Here is a 15,841-nt window from a genome sequence, read left to right as displayed (position 1 = left end):
AGGATATGCTTTGATGTGTCCCGTATAAAAGTCCTCGTCGACACAGTCTCTTCCTTCTCCTCCACTCTCCATCTACTACTGGCCCTCAGACCCTGCACAGCCCACAGCAATATCATGCTGCATGCCTTCCTGCTCACACGAGCAGCAGTTGTCAGAGAAATGAATCCAAAAGAAACAGTCAATAAAAACAGAAACAGCTGTAACAATTTTCCATGGCATGGTTCTGATTTCTGGGTCTATCCTCCACACAAATGCTTTCTTTTTTCTCTACCTTCCCCAGCTTTCTTGATTTTGTAAAGCTCTGTGGAAAAATGGCTAGTAAGAAGGAGACAATGCTGCAGAGCAGCTCTGCTTACAGGGTTTGTGATTCAGAAATCAGTGTTTTAGAGTCGTTTTTATTTTTTCTTTTGTATTACTGACACAAAGGAGAAGAAGTAGGGAGGAAGATTTAAGAAATACAAAAGCAGGATAAAAGAAGACGACAGGTCCCACAGGCAGATACAGTTAATTACAGCCAGAAATCTGGTAATGTTTTAAAATCTGCTGCCTCCACATCCTACACTCTGCCCCACTTACACCTTTCAACAGAAGGGTAGGATGTAGCTTTTGGCACATGAACTGCAGTTTTCTGTGTGAGAAGCATCTAAACTGACTTTACTGAGAGACTGTTCCTCAGTTCTGTTATTTACAGCAGCACAAGGAATCTCAGCATCACCCTCCTTAATTTTTAGACACAGAATGATGGCACTTAAAGTAGGTGCCATCCTCTGTTACCACTCTCAAATGGGCTTTTGAGATATAATCCTTCACCAAACACTGAAAGAGCCCAGAGCACCTGGGCTTTCAACACAGTGTCTCATCTGAATTTAGGGGACAGAAAAGAATAGAGATGATTCAGCTACAGAATTTAATGTATATATTTAGCAAACACAAGGCACTATTAGTAGGAATTAAGACTACTTTAGAGGAATTCTTCCTATCAGTGAAGAATGTAACAAATCTTGTAATAACCTCATGCTTTTCAGACTAGCAAGGTGTGCCCCTGTCAAAGTGGACAGGATGACTTATCGAAGGCAGGACACACCACTGATGGCATGAATTGCAGTTCACAACAGACATTTCAGAAAGTATCCAGAATACTTCCTTTTCTCTTGATGGCACTGCAGATACATCACTAAACTTTGAAAACTGTTTTGAGTATTCATCTGTCATCAGAATGCATAGGAAACTGACAGTTTCTGCAAGATCACCTCCCAAAAAGTCCCATTTATTCTGCCAAGAAAACCCTTTTCCCAGCATAAAATAAGATTAAAGATACATCTAAAATAACCTTAGTAAATATTTTCAAGGCTTTAAGCAAAAGAAAAAAGAAATGTGATTGAAGATGGCTAACTGATTTGCCTGCAGGTCTCAGCTAATGGGAAAAATAAAAAAATTAAAAAAAATTAAAAAAAGGGACAAAGAAAACATTTTTTGCTGAAGAGATGGTGTAAAGCTACATACCTACTTTTCCTAAATGTTAAAATTATCCTGAGACACAGAGATTTAAATTCTGTTCCTCATTCCTAACCCCACAGTCCCAGCAAACTTCCTTAAGAATGACAATATGGGACATTCAGAGAATTTTAAAAATATCCATTAAAATACTATCTAGGATTAAATACAAGCAAGAGTATCATGCTTTCTATCTGAGCACTCACGTTATAGTTGTCCACTTGATAAATTTTAATGTGAAAATATGGCCATATCTTCTAGCCTTGCTATTAAGATACTGTAATAGGAGACAATGGTTCCTCCTTCAAACTTGCATCCGCAACCAATGGAAGAAGGACCTGAACCCAGACCTTCACGATGCGATTTGCTTTCACAGACTCACAGGGCCTGGAAAGGACCTCTGATGATCATTTAATCCAACTCCCTCACTAAAGCAGGTTCCCTAGAGTATGTTACTCAGGAAAGCATCCAGGCAGGCTTTTGAGTTTGCATGAGTACTCCAAAAACATGGCTAAAACCTTAAAGCCTTTACTGTCTGAAGTAGACAGAGGAATGGGTCACATTATAACCTATCAGTTTCTTTCTCCAGTTCAAATCCAGAGTGATGAAGTGAGTAAGTTTTTCCATGGGGTCTAGAAATATAATTGCAAGTTGTGAACTCACCTTAAAAACAAAACAAAACAAAGCAACAATAACAACAACAAAGTATTATTCTGCTTATTCATAATCTAAGACGTGTTTGAATGGAAACAGAATTTGTTCCAGTATTTCCAAAGCCTGCAATTCACACTGAATATATTTTTAACCAGAATGTCCCTGTTGTGCTTCTTACTTCCCAGATTTTTTCAGCTGTATTGCTGAAGCCAAACATGGTATCTCAATAAATCAGCCACATTTCAGGTTCTTATAATTGCATTACATTACTTAATCTTTCCTTAGAAATAATACTAATGTGGGCTATTTTCTGTTCAAACCATTCCTTAGAATCATAAAATCACAGAATGGTCTGGGTTGGAAGGGACCTCAAGGATCGTGAAGCTCTGACTCCCCTGATGCAGGCAGGGCCGCCAACCTCCAGATCTAATACTAGACCAGACTGCCCAGGACCCCGTCCAACCTGGCCTTGAACACCTCTGGGGATGGGGCATCCACAACCTCTCTGGGCAGCCTGTTCCAGCACCTCATCACACTCACAGTAAAGAACTTCCCCCTGAAACATGTAACTACTGAGTTCAATATATCTACACTTTGCTGACAACTGGAAGATTTTAACATCACAGTATTTAGGGAGCACAAACACCTGACTTGCTTTCTCAAGTACTCTGTGACCAGCCACCCTTGGCTATGTGTGACATTCACAGCAAGAATGAGAAATAATGCTGGCATTTCAGCCAAATACTGCCTTTCCCAGTGTAATGGATCCTAGTGGCCTGGCCATGTGAAGGCTTTGCTGAGCCATGCTATTCAGGTGGTCTCTATCCATTGCAGTATGTTGGAGTAAATGATATTGCTGGCTTTTTTTCATGCATTAACCAATTAAGCAGCAATATTTAACAGAACTGAAATATTTAGGAAATAGAGGAATTATCTTGAATTATGCTCATTACAGCTTGCTCTGTGCCTTCACCAGCAGTTCAATTCTGCCAGATGCCAAAACAGAGCAGATAAGCATTTCACAGCAAGTTGCAAGAGCAGCGCTTCTGCAGTTGAAATGTGAACAGATGTCCCAAGCAAGGTGGAGAATCTTAACTTGAACTGTAGTATACTGCATGTTTGTGACTTTGCTCTATACTGCACACAGATGAAAGCCTAATAGTCCCAGTGAAATCACAGGTACACACAAGAGGAAGTCAGCCCAATAATGAGTGAGAATGGCAGTCCATTCTTGCATGCCAAATTTGGCAAGTGTGTCATTATTATACAGCCTATGCTCACTCTCTGGGCCCAGTTTGACCTCTTCTACAATCATCTGGCTAGGAGCTAGCCATCCAGTCCAGGCTAGTTATCTAAGATACCTCTGCATCAGAGGGAGGAAAGTAGAAATAAAAATCTCTGCAGAACTTAATCCGCCATGAGATGTCTGAGACAAGTAAGATAAACACTCCAGTTGAAAAACTTATTCAGATATGCTTACATAGCAAAATGAAGCCATGATTGCAACACAGAGAACATAAATTTGTGCAAGAATTACTCCAGATGGCTTAGTTAACTAGCACTGAAAACATGGCAGCAAGACCTTTGGCATGTGCCAATAACCAGAGTATATACAGAAGTTTTCAAGAGCTCTTGCACTTTGCCTGTTTTGAAGTCTACACTGGAACTCTTTTTCTACTACTCTAGTAGACAGCCCATGACTGTGAATTCCTCAGTCTATAATCAACACTACTTCATTTTGTAGACAAGAAAACTTTCTAATCACTATGCTGTTTTAAGTTTTATGATCAAAAAAGGTGCTTATTTGGAACATAACTTCTCTTGCCCTAGTTGCTGACAATTGAACAGATTTTTGAACATGTGCAATTATTTATACTGTTAATCAAAGTTAAATACTTTGCAGCAAAATATGTATGTTTGGGTAAAAGCACATTCTGCACGTCGGTTCCTGAGGTCATTAACACAGTCTGAAAAAATATCTTGATCATAGAAACATAGAATGGCTCAGGTTGGAGGTGACCTTGAAAATCATTTAATTTCAACTCCCCTGCTATGGGCATGATTGCCAGCCAATAGATCTGGATGCCCAGGACCCCACTCAAACTGACCTGGAATGCCTCCAGAGATAGGAATCCGCAACCTCTTGGAGCAGTTTGTGCCAGTGCCTCACTGCCCTCCGAGTAAAGAATTTCTTCATAACATCTAACCTAAATCTCCCCTCTTGTGGGGCCTCACAGAGTAGAGGAGAGCAGTTCTCTCTCCCTCTGCTGACCACCTCTTTCAGTGCAGCCCAAGATACAGTTGGCCTTCTGGGCTGCAAGTGAACACTACTGGATCCTGTCCAGCTTTTCATCCAGTAGGACCCCAGCTCCTTCTCTACAGGTCTGCTCTCAATGAGTTCTTCTCCCAGTCTGTACTCATATCTGCAATTGCCTTGACCCAAGCGCAACACTTTGCACTTGGCCTTGTTATATCTCAATAGGTACTTGTGTGCCCATTTTTCAAGCTTCCCCCTGAATGACATCCTTCCTTTCTATTGTGTCAACTGCACCACTCAGCTGGGCATCATCAGCAAACTTGCTGAGGGTCTGTTCAATCTTGGATTATCACTGATAAACTGATAAATCTCTCTATGCCATTGATAAAGATATTGAAGAACACCAATCCCAAAACATACTGCTGGGGGACACCATTCATGACTGGCCTCCACATGGAGATGGCTCCACTGACAACAACTCTCACTACAGCTATCTAACCAATGAATAATCCACTGAATAATCACTGAATAGTCCAGCTTTCAAATTCCTGTCTATCTAAATTAGAGATAAGAATGTTAGGTGGGACCATGTAAATGGCCTTGTAGATGTCCAGGCAAATTACATCAGTTGCCTTTCACTGATGCTGTCACTCCACCATAAAAAGCAGCCAGACTGGCCAGGCACAATCTACCCTTGTTGAAGCCATGTCTTGCAACACCTCCTCATCTCATATCTGTCTTAACATTGATTCTAGGAGGATCTGCTCCATGATCATCCCAGGCAGAGTTGAAGTTCACTGGCCTGTAGTTCCCTGGATCTTCCTTTCTCCTTTTCATGAATATGGGAGTGATGTTTCCCTTTTTCCAGTTACCAAGGACTTTGCCTGACAGCCATGATTTTTGAAGTATGATGGAAAGTAACTTGACAACCTCATCGACCAGTTCCTTCAGGACCCTGGGATGCATGTTATCTGACCCTATAGACTTATATGCATTCAGCCTCACAAGATAGTCTCAGGCATGATCTGTTCTTACACTGATGTCTCATGCATGTGAATGGCTTGTGCACATTTGGACGAACATAGACTTTTCACATAAGAATCTAATAACATGTGAAAGGCAGCTCTGTGTATATTCATGTGAAAGTAGCAGCAGCAAAAGGAAGGTGCTCACTCTTCTCAAGGAGGGTCCCAGTTCTTTATGCTGCTTTTGACCCTCCATGAAACCTGAGCAGATGAGATCACTGCTGCTGCCCTACTGCAGACAGGAATCATCTCAGCCTTGGATGACTGTGGCTTACAGGGCTGTCAAATAGTGGTAGTTTGGAAGGACAGTTCAGAGTACTCAGAAAAGATTTCAGACGTCTCACTGAAATCCTTTGAGGAATACTCATTAGAGTGGAAGGCTTCTAGAAAAGGCCCTGGCACTGCCATGGAAAATTCTCCTTTTCAGTTACATGACACTCGGCAGGTCTGAGCTCACCTGCACTCCTACAACTTTCATTGTCAAAGATAATACACAGATAATATTCATTTTTGTTAAAATGTTAGAGAAATCTAATGTTCAGTGAGAATCCCTTCAAAATCTAGGAAAAGACACACAGGGCAAGAAGTCTGTAGCTCTATTTCAATGTGCATGTGTTTCAAGGAGCATGTATTTCCTGCTCATGTTTTTCAGGTCTGCCAGATGATCTTCTCCCTCTGACATTATGGCCACTGAGAATTCCTCAAGTATTTGTATTAAATCTCCCTAGACATTCTATGGCTATGCCCTGACTTCTGAAAGCACTCCTTCCATTAAGCATCACATTAGACCAAATGTGTTTACCTTCAGGGCAAGGTGTAAGGTTCATCTATTCATTCAGGTTTATGCCAGTGGTATGAATGTAAAGCCTTGACCATGACTTTGCTTATACAAGGAAGGTAGGGTGTGAATTTACAAGCTACAGTGGGAATTTACACCATGCTGGCTGCTCCCCACATGCGTAATTTAACATTTACTTGAGGAATCCACTTCATACAAAGAAACTCTTAGTGTGCACTCTCAGTGTCCATATGAGGTTGCAGAGCAAACACAAGCCAAACTATTTACTGCACTCTACCTTTAGGCTATTCCCTATGCAGCCAACAATTCCTGGGGGGATGAGAAGCAGTAGGTAGAAGATGCTTGTTCAAAAAATGATGTATGAATCTTTTGATGCATTCATGCATTCCTGTTACAGTGTTCTCTAACAGTAATAGCTTTGCTTGACTGTCTAGAAATTAAGAAACCCAATTCATTCTTCAGCTTGATTCTCAAGAGGACACAGCTAAATGATGACCCCGTACTACACGAATCAAGACTTCATTACACTGTTTACAAGTGACTCACAATTCTCCTTTTCTTTCTCAGGCAGAGTGACTTAAGTCTATTTTGAGAGCTTTGGATTTAAGAATTCAATGAGGACTTTTATGAGGAAATTTGGCTGTGTGGACTGAAACCTACTGTCACCAATGCATCTTGTTAGAACCTTCAAAAGATTTATCCTGTTCATGAAACCTGCAGCATAAAAAACAGAAAATGAGAAATACAGAGTTATCATTTTCTTATTCAGTGTTCATAGTTTGGAACACAGTTGGTCCCTAAGCCCACACAAAGTGACACACAAAAAGTAAGTAACAAATCATGACAGACCACTGAGTGTGGCTTAAGCCCTCATTCTGCAAAGACTTCTGTATGCACTTTATTTTACATGCCAACTTTCTCACTGACTAAGTTCAATCAAAGCAGCTACTTGTTGTCTTAAGTTTAAGTACTTTATCGTTTACAGGATCAAATATGATCCTACTACTGCCAGTTTACCTTTCCAACTTCACTTTTCCTCAGTAAAGGACTTTGTCATTATCCTTTGTGGAATCTGGAGTGGACATGTGCTGGACCACAGCCTTAATTTGTTTATGGGATGGCAGATATCTAGGCAACAATAGCAGTGGAAGTGCCATCAAGTAACTGCAAAGTTGTTAAGGTGTGTGCTCAGTTAAATCAATATTTGTGGCTGAGAAAGGTGCAGAAAATAGAGCCAATAGATTTTTTTGGGTCAAGTCCAGTGGACTCACTCTAGATTTATGAAAAGGAAATGGAAAGTTGCCTTTGTCCATCTCCCTTTCTCACAAAATCCTTTTTCCTTTCCTTCTACTGGTTATTTCATTAGTAGGAAAATACAGGAAAAGGCAGATGAAAAAGTGGACATCTCTCTCTCGCTGCTTCATATACCAGTAAGCTAAATAAAACATTCATCCAGAAGCAGCCAGCTGCCTTTTGCAGCCAGGACTCCCACTCATCAGCCTGAGTCACTGAAAAGCTTCCATTAGTGTTATATTTCTGCTCCACAGTTCAGCAGAGGTGTAAGCTTTCACCTGCTCAGCCCTGTCACTGGAATCATAGAATCATACGATCACAGAATGGCTTTGTTTGGAAAGAACATTTACAATCATCTAGTTCCACCCACCTGACGTGGGCACAATTGCTACCCACAAGATCAGGCTACACAGGACCCCCATCCAACCTGGCCTTGAACATCTCCAGGGATGGGGTATCCAAAGTCTCCACGGGCAGCCTGTTCCACTGCCTCACCACACTCTGAGTAAAGAACATGTTCCTAACATCTGACCTAAATCCCCCACTTTTAATTTAAAACTGCTCCTCTTTGTCTCATCACTATCACACTGTAAAAAGTCAGCCTCCATTTTGTTTATTAGCTCCCTTTAAATACTGAAAAAATGGGTTGGGAGAGAAGGGAAACAGTCCTTGTGCTAGTCCTTTACCAATCACTGTGAACTACAGAGGATATGAATATACCCTGTCAGGGTACATTTCCATTATTTAAAACTTAAAATTCATGCCATGGTGAAAAAATGTTACTGCCTCATGAAAATCTGTGAACAGTTCAAGATCATTAAAACCACTCCTCATCTTGTCCTCAACTTGTCCTTGAGTAAACAAGGTTTACATTAGATTATAGTTGACTCACTAGGTTGCCAAATGTTTGGAGACTACACATGTCCTAGCAAAGCTCAAACATATTACCACATTGCAAAGAGAGGGGAGCCTCCTTTCCACGGAGGCTTTTCACTTACCTTTCACTTACCTTAAATACAATGTGAGCTGAAGCAACTCAGCTTTCCCCATAAAAAAACTCATAGTGAGTACCCAAACCACACATGAGTTTGCAGATCAGAAACAAAGCTTTATACTCTGAAGCAAACCTGTAAGCCAGGGCAAACTTTGGGAAATGAAAATAAGATACTGCCTGTGACTAAGAAAGCAGTTACATTTGTACAGCAGCCTCTACAACTTTCTGGTTTTGCTTGCCTACACCATTTTCTGGCATCTTGGAGGGAAATGTGAATTCCAAGCTTGCTACATATAGGGCCCCAATCAGGCCTAAGACTTAATACTTGGTCTGGGTCCAATTTATTTAGGTATTTGGGTTTGTTATATTGAGCAGGATACAGTATAGTATCAGAGAGTGGCAATGCAAGAACAGAAGATATAAGTAGATGAAAGCTGGAAGGAAAGCAGTTTTCTATGAGACCTTGAGAAGGAAAAGAAAAAAAAAAAAAAAATAGCTGCTCAGTGTACATTTACAAAAGGGAAATTGGGACAAATGGCATCTTTTGGCAAATTACACCACATATCTGGGAAACTGTAAAAATGCACAAAAGTTAACTCATTAACTCATGTGCAACAGTATTTTATTACCACCTGCACTGAGTTGAAAGTGCTGAACAAAAGTTTAAATTGATTGGGAATGTAAAACTATGGGTGGAGAAGAGAAAAGCAGAGGGGAGAGGATCAAAGTGTTCTGTAACGAAAGACTTCTCAGTGACTTTTGCAGGTACAGGCTTCCCTCACCATGACCAAGAGGTGCTCTCCATTGATCCAGCTATGGTCTTTATTCCAAACTGCTATTGATCTTAAGCCTTTTCTCCACTGTCAGTTGGCACATGCCATGTGTCAGAATTTTTTAACTAAAACCAAATTTGAATCCACCCTAGACACATCCTATCCCAGTTGCATTCCTGCTCTGACAGTCTTTTCCAACTCAACTGGAAATGACAAAAGAACTAAGGGTAGAAAGACACCTTCTCCTTAATAAAACTCATTTGTATCATGTAAAAGACTCATGAAATAAGAAGGTTTTATGAGTATCAGCTGAAATCAGCCTCACAGAGCAGGAGCCAATATTTACATTTCTATTGCTTAGCACTGTTTGGAATTATCACAGTCTTTTGATTAACTACCTGCAGGCATGCACTAGTTTGACCTTTTGCATGCTAAATTGCATGCACTAAATTAAATTTCCCCCTCTCTCTTACTGAGATAAACAAGGCCATTTACATGACTCAGGATGCCCTTTTCCTCCTGCTGTTCCATATGCAAAATCAATCCTAACCAGTTAATCCTCTAATTTAAGAGCAGACTTCTGAATTTTTGTAAGTGATTAGAGGGATTTTGTTTCTTTTAAGCAGTTGTAGGTCAATAATTTTTATTCAGATTGGAAGCAAATGCAGGTAGATCTAATAACATAAGTTTTCTAATAGCAGCTTTATATAAGCACTTCAGAGGCAAATGAATGATCGGTACTTATTATTGTCTTTTTAGAAATATGATGAAACAATGTCATCGTGTCAATGGTTAGTTAGCAAACTTCTCCAGAGAACATGGGAGAAAGAAAAAAAGGGAGAAGACTATGCTCAGCAGGAGATCAATTTTTGTATAGGCAATAGATCAGAAATTCTTAGATCAACTCCAATTATTCAAAGATTTGAAACACTATTAACTAACAGAAAAATATTTAGATCACATTATTAATCATTATTAGATTCTCAATTGAAATGATGCATATCACAGACAGTTTTCCTGAAACCAGATGAAATTATTCTGAGCCCGAATACGTGGGTTTAGTACTACTTATACCACATGTCATGAGGAAATGTAACCAACATATGGTATGTATTACTGAATTCATACAGATTAAGAATATAGAAACACAAAATAGAATCATAGAATTGTCTGAGATGAAAGGGGCCTTAAAGACTATTTAGCTTCAAACTCCCTACCACAGGAAAGGACACATCCCACTAAACCGAGTTGCCCAAAGCCCCAACCAGACTGGACATGAACATCGCCAGGGCTGGGGCATCAACACCTTCTCCAGGCAGCCTGTACCTCACCATCCTCAGAGTAAAGAATTTCTTACTAATAAGTAATCCAAATCTCCTCCTTTTTAGTTCAAAATCACTAGTCTCCTAGTCATTTTCCTGTAGTCCCCTTTTGGGTACTGGAAGACATCTATAAGGACTCTCCAGAGTCTCCTCTTCTCAAGGCCAAACAAGCCCAGCTTTCTCACCTTTTCTTCACAGAACTGTTCCAGTCCTGTGATCATCCTCATGGCCTCATCTGTAACCTGCATCAAGTCTGTGTCCTTCTTATGCCAGGGGCCCCAGTGCTTAAAGTAGTAATCCTGGTGGGGTCTCATGAGAGCACAGTAGTGTCTGTTTTGAATTCCTAGAATAGGAAGCAGTCATAATATCCTCATGGAGTGTAAAAGCTTTCTCCCACAAAGTTTACTGTTGTGCAATGAAAGCTTACATTCTGTTGCCATACTGTGTCTCATAGAAAACATAAAATTCTAGTTCAGTCCAGTTCAGCAGCAAAAAAACACACAGTTTACAGTTGTCACAGTGAGTGTATAAGCCTCACTGAAGTGCAGCGATGTCCCATTTCCAAGCCTTGCAAGAAGAACAAAACTTATTGCAAAAACACTTTAATATAAAACCCACGTTCCTCAAACTTATCAACTCAGGACCTTTCAGAATTTCACTAGTCTAAATTCTTCCAGGGAAAAAGAAAAAAATAAACAGTTTGCACTGTTCTTTGTCCTTTGCAAATTCTCTTTGCAAGGATATCTCAGTTCTCTTTTACAGCAGCATATATATACAGCAGCAAAGCATTAGAAGTTTACAGTTTTTACTGTGAGGAGGTGTTGAAGATAACTCATCTATATGTTATTTTGTTTGAGGCTTTTATTTAATATGTTGATGATAAATTTATGGGGTTTTAGCTAAATGCTTTGTTCTTTTTCTTTTCAAAGGACTCAGGCAGCCTAATTTCACCCTACACTTCACATCCACCCCTTTCATAATTTCAGGTTATGTCAGAGAGAAACAGAGCAAGAAGGACCTGCCTGATGTTACTAAATATTTCACCTTCAACCACGAACTACAATTAGAAAATTTCAGCTCTGCTTAGCTGATTCAAACAAAAGCAGAAAACAAATTATACTTTTACCATGACTGCATTAGGATTTATAGAATTTTATTTCATCAGACACAGTCAAATTTCACTAGCCTTTTTTATTAATGTGTATCTGTAGGGCAAATAGCCTTCTGAACTGATCAAACTAAACCAATTACGATTGAAAATAATGCTTTTTACTGAAAGAGTAGTTCCCCTTTGTCACATAGATTCTGCCACTTCAGAACATCATGGTATGTGCAACCAGTTTCTTGTTGAATCGATATATATATATAAGCATAAAACTTCACAATCCTTTAAATACTACCTATACAAAGATGCAATTTTTCTCTGCATAGTTTTCCAAAGACGTTCCAGATATACACACTGTAAGAAAAGAAGCTATCTTTCTTAATTTGGCAAATCTGAGAACAGAGCTGAGAGTGCCAAATTCCTACAACACATTGCTCAAAGCCCAGCAGCCTTGAATATGTGTTACACTTGATTATTCTAGAAAACTGGGCAACTGAGGCTTTACTGCATTGTTATCAAGGTCAAGCTACATGTTGTAGAGACAGAGTTAAATGATCCATCAGTATGTTTAATGAGAGTTATTATCTAAAGAAGAAATAGAGAACGATGTTTTGGTTTGTATTATATTCTCCTGTATGGTATACGTTCACAAATATTCCTTTTTACTAAACAGCTTACACTGAAAGCCATACTTCATTTATATTATGTGAACGTGTATGTAATCCACATCAGCCACAGGTGCTCGTGAATATCATGATGCACAGACGAACAAAGCCAAAATGCAGACACTTTGTGCTATATTCAGTAATAATAAGAAATAAATTTCTAGGATATTTCAGTGCTGGAAATAAAAGACAAGCGGCATTTTTTCAAGGTCATATTCCATTAGCTCAAGTTCAAAAATTCTATGAAATGGTTCCTGCTGGATCATATGAGCACTAGGTGAAGGGACTAGAAGGGAAAGGGAGTAGATGAGCTGCAGTGAAAATCCTTTTAAAAGGCAAATAATTCAGACAAACTGATGGTAATCAGTATAGCTGTGAGAAAGTGATAAGATACACTTGGGAAATTCTCCTAGATACCCATCATAATTTGTTTCGTCCATAGTTCAATGTTCTTGGTACAGATTCACATAATTTTCCTTCTTTATTTTATCAAGAGAGAATGAAAATTGTGTCTTCTAAGTCATCATTTCCAATTTTGTAATATCTTTAGTAAGTCCACACACCAAAATCACGCTGAGCAAAACTCTTTGACAAGTTTTCATATCCTATGGTATTTATGTATACATGTAGACAAAGGAAAGCCATACATAGTTTTGTAATCCATATTATTATACATACTGTGTAAGCACAAATCATGCATTGATCTTGGATTTTGTTGTCAACTGTTTCCCAATATTTGAATTGTTTGTAAACACTGAATGAGTATTTGCTTCTATAAAGCCAGCTAACAAACAATAGATGAAATAAAGTAAGTAGTAATATAACAATATTTTCCTCTATTTTCTCATTACATTAGTCCTTAGTATGCTATAGTAACAGGTATAGCATGTTACAGCAATACATAGTGTGTTACAGCAACACAGTACATATTTTTTCTGCCTGCAGGGTATATCTAAACCACATCTAGATCTCAGAGAGAATCAGTAGTACATGATTGTCCAAGGAACCACCCAAGAACAACCTGTAAGGAAGAAACAAACAGCTCTCAAGGTTTGAGGCAGAATGCATACATTTTTTCATTTCAGATGTCTTCCTTCACCACTTTTCACATATGCACTGGTGATTTAAACCTCCATCAACATGTTGACAAATTGTACCATATAAAATAAATGGGATGTGCTGCCCAGCAAAGTTATAGCCTGTTGTTTCTCTTCTTTTACTTTTTCTCTTCCTCTATATGGGGTGTGGATGTCCGTGAGGTGAAGAAATGTTATAGCCCATCATTTCAAAATGGAAATTAATTATTACAGTTCTCGGGCTCTGATTCACTTTGGCTTTGTTAATTAGCCACAGGTGGAGCAAGCATCTTTCCACATCAGCTTCACAGACCCCAGGTTCAAAGACAAAAGAGCTTTTACCTCTTGAGTAATAGCTTGATTACTGGGTAGTTCCAGCAGCTGAGAGATTTGTTCCTACAGTTGGTTCCTAGCAGACCTGCTCAAAGAGACTGAAACTGAATAAATAGCATGAACTCTTGGACCTATGGAATCAAAGGACAAACCTCTCACTAGAACTAAATAGACAGGATTTGGTTTGAAGGTTTGAAGGATAGCACAGAAGATATGAGCAACGCTGATCAATTTTCCCTTTCCTTTTTTTCTCAGTTTTATTCCACTTTGAACTCCTTAGAATTGGACATGGCAGAACTATTTCTTCCTGTAGTACCAAGACTTAGATAAACAAACATCAACACCAAAAGGACTCACAAAATACTTCCAATACTTCCAAGAACTAGAATAAGCAATTCTGTCCCAGAAGGAAATGTGAAAAGGTGTAACACTTAACTTTTGTCTTGCAGGAAATATGTGCCCACAATGAATTTATAGATTTCTGAGAAGGGTAACCTGTTCTTAAGCAAAGAAGGTGAGCAGAACTGAATCAGGGGATTAGCGGCACAGGTAAAATTAACTTTTGCTATCTCTGTCATAAGAAGCAAACTATTCTTATTAGAGAAAGAAAGGATCAAAAGGCTATCTGCCTGTAATCTGACCTCCAAAATAAGTACCTGCTTTCTGCCTGTGTATAGAGATCACCTGAGATTTACATAAGCATAGGTCTTTTGATTACCTTTGCTTCTAACTCCTATTGATTCCTTGCTCTTTCCTTTTCTCAGCTTTCCTGAGGGGACAATCCTTTTCACTTCCTAGGAATATCAGGATTGTGACACTGAATGAGGACATAACCTTTATGTGCTAAGCAGTAAAAAAAGCATGATTGTAAAAATACACACTCAGCAGTTTTAATTAGCAAAACAAAGGTTACAATAAGTTCAGTTTCTCTGTAGATAGAGTACTGTAGTAGAAACTTAAATAACCTCTCTAAGAAGATGTAGGAGTTGTGAAAGAGTTAGGAATTTATCCCAGGTCTTCAGAAAATCAGTTCAGTTCTTTCACAATGGACTGCGTTACTGCAGATAAATAACTTATTTCTGTCACAGACTTTTGGTGTAAGATTGAGCAAACAGCAAAACTCGAATTTATTCTGAAAAAGGAGAGAAAACATAATACTTTCAAGAGTTGCCAAGAGATATCAAAAACATGAAATGAGCACGTGAATTAATACTACCACAATTAGGGACTGAGTAAGTTTCAAGCTAGTGAAATTCAAACTGTGCTGAAGTGGAAGAGGTAATTGTAGGAGTTAGCAAGCCAAGGGACAAGATAATGCTACAAAGTGTGACCTTTGACCAGAGAGTCAAGAGTCACAGGGTAAATCTAAAAAAAAAAGACCTGGCTACTTAAGCCTTCTTACCTGGTCTACAGGAGTGATCTCTACCAGCTTTATTCATTTTTGTCCAGAAATGACAAAAAGCTCCAGTTTTGCTTCAACTGTAATGACTACTTTATCTCCTGCCATAGGTAAGATGTTAGCCTTTGAAGCAGACTGTAAGAAGAGAACTTTCATTCACACTACAAGGTTGACACATCAAAGGAGAGTTAGTAGAAGAAATAAAAAAGAGATGCTATGTTTTCCCAGCTATAAAACTCAGACTACCAGACATTCATACACAGTTTAAAGCAGTGTTTACCTCTCTCATCTTCAAAGGTCAGTATCCTACACATTCTATAAACACTTCAGTGTGAGTTTGGGAAGAGTGTGACATTAACATTAAGCTTAATACTCTATTATGTGCAAGGACTTTTATAGTACATTATCAAGTATATAATTGAAATGTAGCAATATAAGTTTGATTTTTAGAGTTAAACACACTGTTCCAAAATAGTGTTATTGCCAGTTTAATACCTGCCTGATCAGCAAGGAAGCAGAGGCTCACCTGGCTCCCAAAGCTATTCAAAGCAATTGAAATTATACATATTTTTAACAAAACTTACTGCAAATTAACTCAGAACAAGAATATTGTCTAAAGAAATTAACATGACATAATAGGTGCAGAAGAAAC

Source organism: Excalfactoria chinensis, chromosome 2, assembly GCF_039878825.1.
Source record: "Excalfactoria chinensis isolate bCotChi1 chromosome 2, bCotChi1.hap2, whole genome shotgun sequence".
Classification (NCBI taxonomy): domain Eukaryota; kingdom Metazoa; phylum Chordata; class Aves; order Galliformes; family Phasianidae; genus Excalfactoria; species Excalfactoria chinensis.
The sequence above is the reverse complement of the archived record's forward strand: the minus strand, read 5'-3'. Positions refer to the sequence as shown.